The 18292-nt window shown below is 36.2% G+C and overlaps 1 protein-coding gene across 4 annotated transcripts in view; it reads left to right on the forward strand.

The window, feature by feature from the left end:
- Cntn1 (contactin 1) overlaps nucleotides 1–18292 on the forward strand; it is a 385843-nt gene that overhangs the window by 62652 nt on the left and 304899 nt on the right. The window contains exon 1 of one of the 4 annotated variants that reach the window (XM_005406567.2): nucleotides 14922–14940. The exons of the other annotated variants lie outside the window; for them this stretch is intronic. The gene's annotated coding sequence lies outside the window, so the exon portion shown is untranslated. Of the gene's footprint in view, nucleotides 1–14921; nucleotides 14941–18292 lie in introns of those variants that run through there. 4 annotated transcript variants of the gene reach the window in all.

An 18292-nucleotide genomic window follows, 5' to 3' on the forward strand; every position in this document is an offset into this window, starting at 1 on the left:
AAATATAGTTTATCTACTGAGAAACTATGGTAACAATTAACCCCTTACCTCTAACCACGGTAGTAAATGCTGAAATTATGTAACAGAATCAAACATATACTATGCACATGTATGCAGTGATCTTCCCCTTGCTCGACTGTTCTTAATTTGTTCACCCAGAAAAAATGTTTATGCTCTTATTGAGCCATTATCCCTAAGAAATCTCTCTGGGAAAAGACAACTAACAGCAATTTTGTGTGCTGATGGCAATTAACAATGAGTGGATGATACCAGGAGAAAGAGAGAGAGACAGAAAGAGAAAGAGAAAGAGAAAGAGAAAGAGAGAGAGAGAGAGAGAAAGAAAGAGAGAGAGAGAGAGAGAGAGAGAGAGAAAGAAAGAAAGAAAGAAAGAAAGAAAGAAAAAGAGAAAGAGAAAGAGAAAGAAAGAGAAAGAGAAAGAGAAAGAGAAAGAGAAAGAGAAAGAGAAAGAGAAAGAGAAAGAGAAAGAGAAAGAGAAAGAGAAAGAGAAAGAGAAAGAGAAAGAGAAAGAGACAGGGGAAGGGAAGGGAAGAGAAGAGAAGGGACGAGAAGAGAAGAGAAGAGAAGAGAAGAGAAGAGAAGAGAAGAGAAGAGAAGAGAAGAGAAGAGAGGAGAAGAGAAGATGACATGAGGCAGGAGACAAGGGACTTACTAGAAAGAGGCCACGAGGCCAGAGGGATAGAATTTTATGTACTAGAGGAAGTTTCTATTTGGATGGTGCTCGCTCAGTAAGAGTGAAGATGGTGCAGATGGAGAAATAAATATTCACAGCTGAAGGGGAGAAAAGTATCCAGGCCTGGTGCACTCACCTATAATTCCAGCACTCCAGGAGGCTAAAGCAGGAGGTTTAAAACTTTGAGCCCAGCTTGGACACCTTAGTGACTTAGTGAAACCTTGTCTGAAAATTTTTAAAAAGATGTATCTCAGTGGAAAAAAAAAAATCAAGAGGAGAAAAGTACAAAATGGTCATCCAAGAGAACAGGATATTGAATGGTTTGGTTGAGTGGAGCTTTTCAGAGGACTTTTTATGGATGTCAGTTGAAGCTGTTCAGTATGATTCTATTGTGTGTTTTGGTTTCCAGCCACTTTTAGAGCAAGAGATGTAAGCTCAGAATAGGTGAAGCTGATTTTAACTAGAGTTGGATTTAGTGAAGTATGTAGTGAAGAAACAGAGGAATAAGGTTATTAGAGTTGTGTATAATGGAGAGATTTTAGCAATGGACTCTAAAATTTATGCTAAAAGGAAAGAAGTAAGGAGAATTTGGGATAAGGAATGGAGAACAGGTAGCAGGATTCACGGAGTACAGGCCTTGGTAGGGCAGGAGAACTCTTGTGGGCAGGTGCTGAGAGCAAGCAAAATCATGAGGGAGGACAGCAGGTGGCAATCAGGGAACGTGGTGCGGGACATTGAGGTTAAGGAGCAGTGTTCTCCCAGTGTGATGGAAGGAGCTTCAGTAGCTTGGATGACAAGACCACTGAATGAGAGGACGTCAAGGAGCTTAGAGGCCAGTGTGTGAAAGAGTCATGTATACAGATATTAAAAGTGCCAAAAATTGGAATAAAATTGGTGTTGAAGATTATAGTAATGAGAAAAGTCCTTAGAGAAATGTGCAGGTAACTGCAACAAAACGGGTCCAGCGGGTGCATTGGAGCATCATGACTTTCAAAACTGAGGGCCACTCAAGACACCTTTGTGTTTGATGACTGCTAGTCCAGCAGTACTTTTCTTCTGTCTCTCCAACGTTGTTTTTCTTCTTTGCTCAGACATCACCTCCTCAAAGATACCTGTTCCATCATCCAATCCAAACCAAGCCCTCAAGTCATTCTCTGTTTCATTTTTTTAATTGATATTTTAATAGACTCTGTCTCAAAAAATAAAAAAAAAATTATGCATCTTAATTTGATGCCTTGGGTAAGATTTTTTTTCCATATCATAGATGGTTATTATCTAGCATGTTTCTAATTATTGCTGCCTTATTTTTTTTATAAAGTGCCACTCAGTAATCATATTAGTGATTTACTGTTTCTGATCATTTACATTTTTAAGCCTCTGGTATTAGGAATATTTTATACAGCAGTTGACTTATGTGCTCAGATATTTCAAGGCAAAATATGTGTGTATTTTCTGAGAAAGTTTTAGGGAATCTGCTACCATTAAATTCTGTTATTTAGTGGACACCTAGAAAGTGAAAGGACTTAGGCTAAGAAATATAAGCAACTTTTTGAAGTAAAATCACTCAGAATGTAGTCACAAAAGATTATCATCATTTAGATTTACTTTTGCAGTTTAGTCCATTATATCTGCTTAAAATTAGGTTTCCTGTAGATTTTGAAACATTTATAAATGCTCCACATTGTACGATTTTGCATCCCCATGGATCATGAAAACTGTTTTGTGTGTTTTATTCACATTAGAGAAAATTACTAATATGTATGAAACAAGGCAGAAGATTAAAATAAATCTATATGCACATATGACCCAGTTTTGACAATTATTAACTCAAAGCTGATTTTACATATTCTCTACCCACTTCTACATAACATATCTAGGATTTGAAATCAGTCATTTCCTCCAACTTCTATGATATTTTTAGTACTTCAAGACTTTAATCTGGATGCCAGGGCACCTCAGTGCTTCTGAGTTTTGTTTTTGTTTTTTGTTTTTTCATTGACAGAATAGGAAATATGTTTTGCTTTGAAATTGAACATAAAATATATTGTTTGTACTGATTTTTATGATTGAAATCCAACTCTTCAGTATTTTTTTTTTTTTGTCTTCAGGCTTCTTAATCACTTTTTTACATCTATATCTCATTTCTCTCATACCAAAAATCCAGTATGTCAGGAGAACTAGGGATGATAAAATTTTACTATCAGAAAATCACATTTATTTTTATCCTTTATTATACACATAACAGTGTCTACAATACAAACATTGCCACCAACATTGTTACTGATAGCAGTTAATATATTTTGTAGTTCTTTTTGTTCTTAAGTTATAGCCGACTGGAAATTTACATTTGTATTATTGTGCTTTAAAGTCACTTAGAATGGTTACGCTCAGGGTGATCACATGATCAACTTATTTGTTGTATTTTAAAAATTATTTTATTTTAAAGAAAAAAAAAAACAAAAAAAACCCTGAAAACAAGGACAAAAACAAAACAACATAATAACTATAAAAACAATATAGAATTTCAAAAGAAGATGATAGGAAATCAACAATGGTTGTTGTGTTACATATTGTTATCTTCAAAGTAGTTGCTCAGATTACCAGATATAGGCATGAAAGATTGATCAAACCATATATATATATATATCCCTTCCTTCTTTTTTTTATTCTTTCCCTCCTCCCAGTTGTTCTTTCCTCTTAAGCAGTTTCTTTCCGTTTCACAATATCTATTGTACCTTTTCAGTTTTATTTACTCTTTCAGGTTCTTATACTAGGGAGACAATATGATGTCTACATATGCAGGTCTGATTTATTTTGCTTATGAGTATGGTTTCTGATTGCATCCATTTACCTATAAAAGCCTCAAGTTTATCTTTCTTTATAGCTGAGTAATACTCCACTGTACAAAATTACCACATTTTTCTTATCCACTCCTTAGCTGATGGGCATTTGGATTGTTTCCAAAACTTTGCCATGACAAATTGTGCTGCTATGAACATGGGTGAACATACATTGCTGTAGTATAATGTTTTTAATTCTTCTGGGAAAATACCCAGAAGGAGAAGAGCTGGGTTAAGTGAGACCTCTGATCCTAATTTTTTGAGAAATCTCCAGACTGATTTCCAAAGTGGTTGTACCTGTCTGCATTACCACCAACAGTGGAAGAGTTCCTTTTTCCCCACAACCCCTCCAGAATTTGCTGTTGGTTGATTTCTTGATGATAGCCATTCTTACTGGGGTGAGATGAAATCTCAGTGTTGTTTTTAGTTTGCATTTGTTCAATGACATTTTTTCATATATTTATTTGCTGTTTGTATTTCTTCATCTGAGAAGTGTGTATGCATCTCAGATGCCCATTTTTGGATTGGGTCTTTCAATTTGGAGGGGGTGTCTGAGTTTTTTCAGTTCTTTATATGTTCTAGGTAGAAGTCCTTTGTCTGAGGGACAGTTAGCTAAAATGTTTTCCTACTCTGTGGATTGTACTTTCACTCTATTGGTGATTTCTTGTGAAGTACAAAAGCTTTTTAATAGGATGAGATCTCATTTTTTGATTTGTTGAAGTGTTTCCCATGCAGTTTGGGTTTTGTTCATGTAGGCTGTGCCTACCCCTCTATCTTCATGATTTCAATCCACCTTTTCTTCCAGTAATTTAGTGTTTCTGTTTTAATATTTAAATTTTTGACCCAGTTTGACTTTAGTTTAGTGCATGGTGATAGCTATGGGTGTAGTTGTAATCTTTGGCATGTAGAGATCCAGTTTTTCCAGCACCATTTATTAAAGAGGCTATCTTTCTTCTAGTGAACGTTTGGCCCCTTTGTCAAAGATAAGGTGGCTGAGTGTGTTTTGTTATATATTCTTTTAAGATCTCCTTATTTAAAATTTGATTTAGTTTCATAATTACTTAAAATATTTGCATGGTTTAGTGAGAAAAATATAATACAAATTATATTGTGGTTTGTAGTTTATACCCAGTTGTTTATTCCTTTAGATCTTTTTTTTTTTTTTTTTTTTTTTTTGGTTTTTCTCTGGTACCAGGAACCGAACTCATGACCTTGTGCTTGCCAAGCAGGCGCTTTGCCACTGAGCTAAATCCCCAGCCCCCCTTTAGATCTTTATATGTAACGTTTTAACAAAATAGTTTATACTTGCATTGTTATATATATATATACACACACATATATATATAAGATGAATGTTATATAGTGTACAAATGTATATAGTGGGCATGCATATCTGTATATATACATACATGTGCATATATTGGTGAACCCATCCCTTTTAGTTCTCTGGTGAGGATATTAGCTGTCAGTAACAGGGAGTCTTATGGCAGTGCGAAGTGCTCACTTTATGGTAAGAAAGCTAGGGAGGATCGGGAAGAAGCCAGATTCCCTCTGCCCACTTGGAGCACATACTCTCTGTGACCTGATGACCTCTCGCTAGGCCCCCCCACTCCCAAGTGCACCAACCTGGTGTCTTCATTACTTTCTTGTTGCTGAGAAAAAAACCCTGGTATCCACAAGTTAAACAAGGGAAGGTTTATTTCAGCTCACAATGTATAGAGGTTTCAGTCCATAGTCAACTTACTCCAAGGCAGGGTGGCATAGCAAAGGGGCATGGTGACCAGGCAGCAGCAGCAGTGAAGCAAGCCTCCCTTTCCCTTTTATCTCATCCAGGTTACAAGCCTATTGGGTGGTGCCACCCACACCCAGGATGGGCCTTCCCATTACCCACATCCAGAACTGTGCTAAACTAATCAGTGGGCTAATTCAGTACCACACACCCTTAATCCCAGTATCACACATCCTAGATCCAGCCACCTCAGAAGCCCCACCTCTGTGTGCATAGCTAGATAGAAGCCATAATGCCTGAGGACCAACCCTTTACCACATGGGCCTTTGAGAAGTTAAGCATGTAAACTTTAGCAAAATACACTGCATAGATTTTGTCTTTGCAATCATGAAGACTAGGGATATTGTAAAAAATACCTGATTGTTCATAATTCAAGTTTATTCAACCTGTATTCCTCAGACTACTGAATTATTCCCTTGGAAAAAGAATTATCATGTATTTTAGCCTGTATTCTGTGACCAAAGACATAATATTACTGGGTAAGTTATGAATAAAAGAGTGAGGTTTAGGGGCTTATGGATCCAGAAATTAAAAATGAGGAGGCATATCAGGTGATGCTTTATTTTTGGCAGAGTCCTGGGGTGGTATAGGGCATCATAGGGAGAGACATAGGGAGGATTAATGTTCGCATTCTGATTTTGTAACATTTTCTCATGAGCCATCATTATTCAATTATGAGAAATTTACCCTGGTGACATTAATCTTAATCATTTCTCAGAGTCTCCACCTCTGAACACCATAGTTGGATTAATTTCCCACCCTCTCAGAACCTTAAAATGAAGAACACACTTGTGTCATTCCTGAATCACAGCCTCATCAAATAAAATGAGAAAATATCAAGGTTAGTCAAATAAGATTTGATAAATGTGCCTTGTAATCTTCAGCGAATATTATAATCTTGTGGCATTTCACAAATGTACTTGCCAGGTAGACTTTTTGCAAGTAAATATAGCATCTGTAAAGAAGACAAAATTTAGAAAATTGGACAATTCATTTGCTATGGGAGCCAACAGACTTATTTAAACATTTCTAAATTTATATTACTTTTCATCTGTATCCATTTTTAGAAAAATAGGGACCATTTGTTTAGTAATTGTTTCTTTTCTTTATGCAAAACTTGATTTTCCCATAAAATAATAAAAGATGTCCTTTTAAAGTACCTTAGATTCAGAAAATGATAATTATAAAATATTTGTTCTCTCAGTTTTTACTAGAGTAGTTTCCTTCTTTACTTTGCAGTTTTCTTTCCTGTTCTTTTTTTTTTCCCGTAAAGTTTTCATAATCAATTTTTAAAATTTAATATTCAGTCAGATAAATTACTTGCTTTCATTTGGCTTTGGACATATGGCATTACAACCTCTTTCAAATTTTACTCTATTTCCTGGGTGGATGAGTTTAATCCAGAATAAGAAAATTTTCCTACTGTTTTCCATCAGTTGCAGATATGAGTATTTCTTAAGTTGTTTTGTTAATAATATTCTAATCTTACCACTATACTTTATTTTGGGGGGGTCCTCCCTTTCCTTTTGCTTGGAGGGCTCTGTTGGTTTTCTCCATGGATAACCATGAAGGATTAGAATCACAGAGAAAGTGAAATGTTGGTTTTTGAATAGGCTAAGTTTCTAAGTTTAATCAAACTTTCAAATTAACACCTTAATTCTTTTTTTTTTTTTTTTTTTGGTTTTTCTCTGGTACCGGGAACCGAACTCACGACCTTGCGCTTGCCAGGCAGGCGCTTTTGCCACTGAGCTAAATCCCCAGCCCCTAACACCTTAATTCTAATTTAAAATGAATGTCAGTGCAGGATAACTCTGACTGCTGTGTATGTTTGCTAATGTCTCTCGTGTGGTGCATGTTGCTGGACACAGACATCACAAGGTGTTCAAATTTCAGATTGAGTGGTCTTTTTGATCTTTAATTCACAATCAGGCTCAAATACGTTCACTTTTCAGTTATTACAAGTGAGCATATATATAATTTAAGCTAAATTTTCTTTTCTTTTTAAAAATTTATTTATTTACTTTTTGTCTTTTTGAGACAGGGTCTTGCTATGCTGTTCAGGCTGGCCTTGAGCTCACTTTGTAGCCCAGGCTGGTCTCAAACTCGCAAGGATCCTCCTGCCTCAGCCTCCCGAGTGCTGGGATTACAGGCCTGCGCCACGGTGCCTGGATTTTTTTTCATTTTAAAGAGAGAAAAAACAATAAAAATGATACAGAATTTCAAAACAAGATGATAGGAAATTAACAATGGTTATTATATTGCATATGTCATTTTCAAAGTAGTTGCTCAGATTACCAGATACAGGCATGCAAGACTGATCAGGCAATATGAGCAGTAACTGTTCCTTTTAATGAATGAATAGAAATTAAGAGCACAATTTAAACTTTATTTTGGTCCACAGGAGTACTGAGAATGTATAAGTGGACCCCTGAAATTCATGGGCGTTATGTTCCTAGAGCCCCCACAAATTGTGCATAACCACAAATTTCAGATATGGTCAGAAAAATGCTTATAAATGCCCGTTTTTATAGTTTAAACCTTAAATATGCTATGTCTCTGGCAGTTATATAATTTAACTTAATAAAATACTGTATTAATAAAGCCTTAGAAGGTGCAGGGAGTACTGGCAGCATCTTAGGGATCTTAGGGATTTAAGAAGAACAAAACCGGAATACTGAAGATAGTTACACTACAGGGACCAGTTATGATGCTGGAAGGCTGTTGCATTTGTAGAGATGGGTTATAGGGCAGAAGCCAATCAGCAGCAAAGAGAACTGAATAATGCTCTGGGTTTGGCTACTTTCAAACCTCCCACCAAAAAAAAAAAAAAAAGTTATGGAGGATATTTGTGGTTTCCCTGAAATTGCAGGGGTTTCCTCAATAATTATTACTTAGGCTCTAAGGAAAAATCCACGAATAACTGAAGCTGTGAACCCTGAACTGTGATTTCACAGGGGTATATTGTATCATGAATTTTTCTTTTGTGAATGTAAAAAGACCACTTCTAGGTTAGCCATTTCCAGTTTCCAAGGAAGAGGAAGTTATCTTAAATTATCGCAAGAGAGACTTAGGGCGAACGTTTGGCATTGTCTGGAATATCTTCATTCTTGATGGACTGCTAAGTGTACTCTAAATTTTTAATTGATAAGATAAAAAGATAAGGAGTGGTTGGTAGAGCACACAGTGCAGGTCATCACCTTGGAGAACAGACTTGAAATTTTGAAAATTCAGAGAAATGGTTAGCTATCACAGATTCTCAAACCTGGAGCTAAATTTATAGCTTGATTCAAACATAAGAACTGAGCACCTATTCTGTGTGTATATAAAATGATGAATGAAATCATACCTATATGACTCCTTGTCTTCTGCATCTTAGATTCTAGTGGTTAAAACAGAAACTGATCATACAATAATAATAATAATGAAAGCATATGATTAAAAAGTGGGGTGAGTGTTCTGAAGGTAAATAGACGGAACTTATAAACCTGCATATGAAAGGAATCTTATCCTAAAGAGAAGGTCAGGAATGACCCTCCTGGTAGTGCTGTTCAAATGGAAAACTGAAGGATTAATAAGAATATATTAAGTAAATAAGAAGCCAAGAGGCTTGTGCAGCTAAGAATGTTCTGTGGTAGAAAAATATAGGAATTTTTGTGCATATGGAAGAAACACAGTACATTAGGACAATTTAAAAAGGCCACTTTCTAGTATATGAAGAAAAAGAAAGAAAATGTAAGTAAGATAAGGTTAAAGAGTTCTGTAAGAATCAGGTCATGGAGAGCCATGTAGGGAATGTTCAGGATTTGAGTCTTTGTTCCTGGTGCCATAGAATACAGAGTTACAGACATAGCACGGCCTCACACGTATGTAATATCTATTGCTAATTCAATGAAAAGTGAATACTTTTACTGTGAATATGTGACATTATCCTCACAACCTCAGTGTCAATGGCTTTCAGCCACACATTGCTCAGAGATGAAAAACATTCTGAGAAATCATCAGTTAGCTATTTATTTTTTGTGTTAACATTGTAGAGTGTACTTACACTGACCTGAATGGTATAGCCCACCAACCTTGGCGATATGTTGTATACATAGTTTATTGCTCCCAAGTTACAAACCTGTACAGTGTGTTACTGAATGGAATAATAAATGTAGCCAATTGCAAAACATTGATATTTATGTACCTAAACATTTAAGATAGGAAAAGTACAATAAAAATATGGCATTAAAAATAAAAAAAAAATACATCTGTCTAGGATACTTACCATGAATGGAGCTTACAGGACTTGGAGTTATTCTGGGTAATTCAGGAAGTGAATGTGAAATCTTAAGTTGTTACTTTATACTACTGTAAATTTTATAAATTCTGTATACTTAGGTTACACAAAGTTTATTAAAGGATACTTTTCTTCAATCAGAAGTTAATTATTTTACTGGAATTTTTCAACTGTATAAACTTAGCGTTTGGAACATTTTATTTCTTGTTTAATAACAGCTTGAAACACATCTCCCTCTGTTGTTGGGACCTTCAATGTCACTCACAAGTTACTGTATTAAGGGCCTGGTCCTCAGAATGGCCCTTTCTGGAGGTGATGGAGCCCTTAAGAGGTGGGTCACAAGGTCACTGGGGACATGCCCATGCAAGGGTTCATAGGACTCTAGCTTCTTCTTCACCCTCTTTTTCACTTCCTGTGTATAATGTGAGAATTTTTGCTCTACCTCATGTTTCCTGCCATGATGTGCTGCCTTTCTACACACCCCAAAACAAAGGCATGCCTGTCATAGACTGCAACTTCTGAAACGGTGATTCTATACAAACCTTTCTGCTTATACATAATCTCAGGTATTTGTTATAATCACAGAAAGCTGACTAAAGGACATACCTGAGGTTGTTCTATGTTAACTTTTTAATAAGTAGAAGAAATGAACTCTGAACTAACAAAAAGAATAATGTAGTTAATATAGAAATCAGAAGCATTTATTTTCATTGTCAAATATTATATCCTATGCATAATTATATGTCTTGTGCTTTTTTACAAATTGTAGCATGGATTTGTTTATACCAGTATCATCATAGACATGTAAGTGATACATTATGCTGGGATATGATGTAACTACGGCTATGACATTTTGTTTTGTTTTGTTTTGTTTTTTCTGGTACCAGGAATCGAACTCATGACCTGTGCTTGCCAGGCAGGCGCTGTGCTGCTGAGCTAAATCCCCAGCCCCAGCTATGACATTTTGGCCATAGGAATTTTTATGGAATTCTTGTCATATTTGTGCTCTGTCACGAACCGGAATGATCACTGTGCAATGTATGATTTATATTTCTCACTGAGTGATCTAGGCACTCCCTGTAGTAGGTTTGCTCCAGGTGTCATTCCAAGCTAGAGACACTTGGAGTCCCAGAATTTTTCCACAGGGACTCAGTCTGTGCCTAGGCATAGCAAGGGATGTGATGGGCCAGGAGTTGGAGGCAGAAATAGCATGGACCAAGCCAAAACACTTAAGTACTTTTAAGTCTCACAGAGGTGGCTACTTTGCATCTCCTCACATTGATGCTCTTTCTCAGCAGAAGCAAGTTCCATGGCCATATTCAAAATTAATGGAGTGAGAAATACATTTCTTCTTTAGAGGGAGTAGGAAGGAGTGTGATGATTGGTGAACAGTATCTCTAAAGAGCTTTTCTTGAAGTTATGGGTGGAGCATGTCATAGAACCTTTGCTCCAATCAAGATAAGTAGAGAAGGAAAGCTTTATTTAAGATTATTATAACATGGGTGGGAGATTGAGTGCAGATTCAATGAACTGAAAGGTAGAAAGACTTTTAAGTGCTAGAATGAATTATACAAAAGCACTAGGGGGTATTACAGGAAGAGGCTGGTCAGTATGATTAGGCCATCTGGGCTTGCTAAATATTGCTTAAGTTAGGCCCTGTGATGGTCAGATTTTTGTCACTATGCCCAAAGCTGAGAAAATTAGAAGAGAAAAGGTTTATTTGATTCATGATTTCAGAAGTTTCAGCCCGTTGTCAACTGGCTCCGTTGCTTCGGGGCTAGAGAGAAGGCAGAAATATGGCGAGGACTATGTGGTAAAACAAAGCTGTTAACTTCGTGGCAGATAGGAAGCTGAGAGAAAGAACTGGCCGGGGGTTCGGCATCCCCTCCAAGGGCAGTGACTCAGCTTCCTTTCTCACAGCTACACCTTCTAGTTCCTACCACTTCCAACAGTACCGCAGACGGTGGCCACACTTCTAACGTATGGGCCTTTGTGGAATCTTTTCAAATCCTACTAGACTTCCCCACAGAGACTGCATCCTACCTTTTCAACAATTACGTTTTCAAACAGACTATAGCTTCTCTGTCATTGAGAAAGACTTTCTTGGCTTTTGGAAGATTTATATCTCAAAGGGACAGAGAATATAATTTCCAGTTTCCTAAAATATATGCCAGAGGAAAAGTGAAGTTAGGGACCTATCCTCCCCGAGAAACCAGACTAACCTTAAGCTGAGGGGAGTTTCAGGCCTACTGTCTGGGTCATGAGGACTGGCAGACATACAGTTTGAAGCATCTTGGCAGTATCCCCTTATAATTTCATCCTTCATGAAATGATACTCTGAAGGCATTGTTTAAATTAGTTTGAACCATGGATTACCTAGCAGTATATTGTTGAATTTCCCAACAGATGAGGATTTTCTACTTTATATTTTGGTGAGTGATTTCAAGTTATATTTCTGTTAAGATTAGAGAATGTATGGGGCTGGGGATTTAGCTCAGCAGCAAAGCGCCTGCCTGGCAAGCTCAAGGTCATGAGTTTGGTTCCCCGTACTGGAGAAAAACCAAAACCAAAACCAAAACCAAAACAAAACAAAACAAAGATTAGAGAATGTAATCTATTTAATATCTGCGTCTTGCTTTAACAGTTGTAAACATTCCATACGCATACGGAAAGAATGTTTATAGTTCTTGGGTGCAGTGTTTTATATTATATGTATTGGGCCGTACATAATAAGACATATATGTGGTATTAGGTTAGTTGAGGGTATTTTTTGTGTTTGTTTTTGTTTTTCTTCCAGTACCAGGAATTGAACTCAGGACCTTGCACTTGCCAGGCAGGCACATTGCTGCTGAGCTAAATCCCCAGCCCCTAGTTGAGGGTATTGTTGACAAGACTTGATAATGGATAAATATCACACATGTGATAAAGAACCAGGAATAACTAGATTCTTGCTTTAGATCTTGACTTGAGTTACATTGTGAATGTTGATGACATTTTCTGAGAAGACTCAGAAAGGAAATGGAGGAAAACATCACATTTGGCTGTGCTAAGCTTTGATGTCTATTTAATTTCTAGTGGAGATGCTAATTGAGCCGTAGGAGAGTTTGGAGCTCAGTGGAAATGTAGGAGACCGATGGGTAGATCTGATTCACAAATGACACTTAGAAACATGGGTCTAATGAGCGCAACTGGGCAGATTGTGTATGTTCTAAAGCAGTTCACCTTCACAGATAGAACAGAGGCAGAACAATCAAAAGATGACAAGAATTAGTCTCCAGCAGTATGAGAGAAAAACTATCTGATTGGGTAACAGTCAAGAAACAAAATGTGACATTTTTCAAAATAGAGTTAACTGTAGTGGTTAACTGTGTCAAATGCTTTTAAGAAAAAAATAATATGAGAACAAAATTGTGACTGTTGATTTGATAATCTAAGAGTCTTGACAAGATCAGTTACCAAAAGGTTCTAGAACATTGATCCACAGAGCCATAATCTCTTTGAAAACATTGTCAAGACTTTTTACTAAAATTCCTGCTTCTTCAGATAGATTCTCCAACCTATCAACACAGAGAAAGACTGTATGTATTAGAGCATGTAGGGAAGAGGGTGAGAAGAGACCTTAGACAGTGAAGATGCAGTAATAAGGATGACAGATGCTTTAGAAGTGGAATCCATTTAATCTGGTGGCAGATCAGCTGGGTCTGGGGTCAGGCCAGGGTTGTAACCGCTGTAGAAGTCACCGTGTGGGTGACAGTGCTCTTCATTCAGACAGGAATGTGTGGACAAAAGCAGATGCCAGCCGCTGAGGGGTGTTACATTTTTTCCGGAAAAGGCTAAGTTTTAAAGATCTGAGTACAATGTCTAGTTAGGAAATTAAAAATGCTGATTTGGGCTGCAGAAGAGATATTTAAGGTGGAGATAGGTTTGAGAATCCTATATTAACAGTAATGAACACTTATCAAGGAGAATTTATGGAATAAAGAGAAAACTTGATCAACATGTAAAATACAATTGAAGGATTTATATACTTTATTCAGAATTTTGTTGTACAAAATATATCCATAAATTATAAAGTTATTTCAAGGAAAACAAATGTAATAATATAAAGAAATACATACTTTTATATTATCAATGACAGGATTTGGAAATTTTCAATTCATTTATCATAGTATTTCAGTCTGGAACTTACTGGATGTCAAATAACAACATGAAATAAAATGTTTATTTTCAGTGATTCCTTAATTATGATATCTCATTTCTACTATGTAGTTTTGATACGGTGATTAAATACTACCTACAAAGTTATTAAATACAAATAATTTTCTTTCCATATTTCTTATTTGTTTTTTGATAAGTATAAATAGCTTTATTTTTCTAATCAATTGATTTTCTTAACCTACTAAATTGGAAGAATAATTAATATTTCTTAAATCTTTGAATTTGTGCTCCTCAGGATTATTTAATATAAAAAAATATTTTATTACAATATCATGGCTTATTAGTTTATATTTCTGTAGACTGATGAAAATAATTTTAAAATAAGTTTCTTCTTGAGTAAATAGAGGTCGGCTTTACTAGTTTACTTCATATCCTAAATGAATGTCACTGGCCTTTAAATTCTTTTGCAATATTTGTATAACAATCTTTTAAAAATTATTTGCAGTGTCCTCTTCCTTTTTTATCACAACTTTATGACATGGGTATTAATAGTGCCATTTCACAGAAGGAAATTCCAGTTCAGAAGTCACCTTCAGTGTACACAGCTAGTCAGAACAAAGGGGACCCTTCAGCCAGCCCCTCTACCTCCAGGGCCAGAGTTAACTGACCATACGTAATTTCAAAGTGATAGCTACGCTTTCGTTAAATCATTTGTTTGTGCTGCTCTTGCAAATCCCTTTGTAAATTCGGGATGGTTAGGGGCTTATCCCCTTGACAGAAAATGACTAGGGCACGGCTGAGCATCCCCCGCCCCCAACACATTGTTCGCTGGGTACAAGTACGGGTCTTACATGAAACTGAAACTGTGCTACGTTTGGAGAGCATGACAAAGAAAGGTTATTTTCATCTCTGACAGTTTCTGGCTAATCACTGTGTTCCATGCCACAGAAAGGCGTGAGTAATCCCTTTAAAGACAAGGTGGAAGCCAAGAATTAGTAGTCTCTCTGGCTGAACTGCAACCACACACAGGTTGGCCTCACATTTTTGAAGTAATGTTTTTACTGGGTCAGCTAAAAAGCCTCCTCCTTGGTTGGAATGCAAAATAAGAAACACAGGCCAGGATGAGAGGAAGAGCTTCAACGGGAAATGCCCCTCCTGTGCCTCTCTCTGCATTTACTCCAGGGTAAGATACAGGACACTTAATGCTTCCGTGTAATCAAGGACTATTTGGATTTGATGATACATCGCATCTGGTCTTTATATGCTATTTTATTTGCTCATATGTACACATAAGTCGTGAGCAGCTTGACGATGGAGATAGACTCTGAGAAATGCATCATTATCCGCGTTTGTCACTGTGTGACCCATATAGCGGGTAGTTGAACAAACCAAGATTGTATAGTTTAACTGCTAGAAGCAACCTCTTGAGGCAATTAGACACAGCAAACAGGAGATATATGAGAGCCCTACCAATGTAACATGGCGTAGGGGCCTACGGTAAACTGTTATACACTGAAGGAATATACTCTAATGGTACAATGTATAATATAGCAACATACAAGCCATTACATAGTCACTTGTTATTATCCAGTACTAGGTTCTGTATATAACTGTGTATTGTATATAGCTGTGTGTATTGTTCTCTTATACGACTACACTGCATCATCACAAACACCAGGAATGCATTGGGCTATGATGTTAACATGGCTATCGTGTCACTAGGTGATAAGCATTTTTTAGCTGCTTTATAGTCTTATTAGATCACTGTTGTATAAACATTCCACTATTGTGTGTGCAGTTCACTGTTGACTCTCATGTTTACTGTGTGTCGCAGGACTATTTCTGTTTACGTGTTATTTCACGCTTTGTTGCTCTCCCCCAACAGTGTGCTCTGATGGTCAGTGGGAGCCACTCTTCAAAGGAGGACCAACAAATGCTTGGTGGATATAGGTTTCCCCTAGTCCTGGGATGTTACTATTGCTTATAAAGTCAGGCTTATGATAGCATATCTTTGTGGAAGTTTAAAGAATTTAGTACTATGTTCACTTGTAGATTCAAGATGCTTTTATAAAAACACAAAAAATCACAGAGAATAATGCTATCAAGATGAAATGTAGTAGTCGTGAAAAAAATACCTTCTTTTCAGATGACAGTGAAGAACTGATATTTATTAATAAGAAAGAAAGGTAGCTTTAACTACATCTGATTTAATAAACATAATTTTAATGTTATTAAACATCAGAATCAATTGTAATTCTTTAAAAAACAGGAGCAGAATATAAAGCATTGACCAACAGTAAAATTCAATATATAAAGAAGAAAAATAAAATTATCAATTTGCTGTTTAACATATTTATTGTGACATTTATGAATTAAACTATGGTGACTTACAGTTAACCAGTGGAAGAGCAAACAGATAAGTATGAGGTGCTGAACTGCATAGGGAATAGAGCTTTTGTTCTAAAATTTTATATTTTATTCATCATAGATTTTCACCTTTGTTTACATTTAAATTGTTATATTTAAATATCATTTTATTTATTCCACTTTTCATATGTCCTGATGTCTTACACCTAAGGCAAACACATCCTTGCATTTGCCTTTGTCATGACCTATACAGTTTAGATATTTTTAAGGCAATATATCTTTAGGGACAATTTTTATCCTTAGCTCAGTACCTTGACTAGTCGTGTATAAATACCTCTTTAACATGTGGTTAAGAAAAAATAGAACTATATGTTGAGAGGACAAGGTTCAAGGACAACAGGACTATTCTGTAGAGAGCCGAGGAGAGAATCCAGCTAGTCTATTTTGCTTGCAGTGAGACTGCATCCCTGGGAGCTTGGTGAAACTAAAATTAAAAGTCTATTGAGGTATGCTGGAGTCCACAGCCTGCATTATGCCAGACTTTACATTTTGTTCAACCCTGCCAAATCTTTCTGAAGCCATCTAATGTTAGCAACTCACAGAATGTGCCATTTACCTGGAGAGTCTCTTAGAGAATAAAGTGACAGTCTTCATAAACCAGACAGGCATATTGACCAAGTCAGTCATGTGGAAAAAAATAGCCCTCAGGGTCAGTGTTGCATTCAGAACATTTTCAGGGAAAGTAATTAAAAACCCTTTGAATCTTTTCCAAAGAGTCAATTTAGATGGAATATTATCTGGGATTAGAAATAAAATTAGTACTAGAGGAATAAACTTTGCACTAACAAAGTATGTAAAAGTGAATCAACAGAATTTCTGTCTGAAACTTTTGCTTCAATTCTGTCATTAAATTTTATTGTCTAGATAAGGATGTGTATGTAATATGTATTCTTTGCAGTGCTTTGAATATAAAAGCCTTCAAAAAATTGTTAAAGGTTGTGTTATAGCTTGTGTCAACTTGCATATATGCCACCAAAAAGAGTAGAAGTCCTACAAAATAACATAGAAATAAAAATATAATTACAAATTTTGGTAACAAAATGTATATATAAAGGGATGTTTGTAGGTTATCTGATAACTGAAACAAGCCTGACTTATTAATGATTTTCTGTCACTTACATTGGATAATCTAAGATGTATATGCAAAATAATAAATATGAAATATGTAGCACTTAAATTTTACTAGTGACAGTGGAAGAGGCAGGGGCAGGTGCATCATGAAACTAATCATGTGGAAACTCCCTTATTAGGGTTTCAAATTTAATTAATCATTTTCCAATCCCAGGAATTGAGTCCTGCTTTGCTTATTAAGTCAGAAACCTCAGTGCATTTTCATTTGTTGATTGGATAGTCCTTGTGCATACTCCAGAAATCAGCACTGAGGAAAACCTAGAAAGAAATCCAGTAAAGTCTCATGAAACTACTAGACACTCACACTGTTCTAGTAGGAAATCACATTATAAATAACTCTTGCTGTATTGCAGTTAAAAAATAAGGCTTGAAAGTTTGTTGAGCTGCTCAGACTCACTGCACGGATCTAGAACCACTTCTCACGGCTCAAAACCCAGAATTCACCCTGCAGTCTTTTTTGTTAATGGCCCATGGGCACATTTTTCCACACTGGCTTTAAAATAATTTGCTAAGAAGCTTAATTTTCAACTAGAAATTTCAATGTCTAGTTACGTTTATTTATTTTATAATGTTCTTGCAAATATTCTGCCAATATGGAGTATTATGTTTAAGAAAGATATATGTTCCAGTTTAGACAGCCTAATCAGGAAACTGTAACTAATCCCTGTTGATTCAGAAAGTCCTCAGTTGAGGATTAGTCAGTGATGACAATAAGTGAGGAAGATTTTGTCCCGCTGCTTTTGTGTGCCCCTGAGGAGCAGAGTTAACAAGTAGGGTGGGCCCCAACATTCTGTGTGTTGCTCGTAGCACAAGTAGTATCTGCAGAGTCATATAGTGTAGATATTATAGGGAATTTTGAGTTATTGAAGTGATTCCAAATCAAGTTCTGTTTTGAAGCTACCTTCAATTGTCCATTTTAAAGATATGTATTTTTATGCATATGGTATCAGTAAAAAGCAATGAGACCATTTTGTCTG

This window comes from Chinchilla lanigera, unplaced genomic scaffold, assembly GCF_000276665.1.
Source record: "Chinchilla lanigera isolate Chin_1 unplaced genomic scaffold, ChiLan1.0 scaffold00099, whole genome shotgun sequence".
Classification (NCBI taxonomy): domain Eukaryota; kingdom Metazoa; phylum Chordata; class Mammalia; order Rodentia; family Chinchillidae; genus Chinchilla; species Chinchilla lanigera.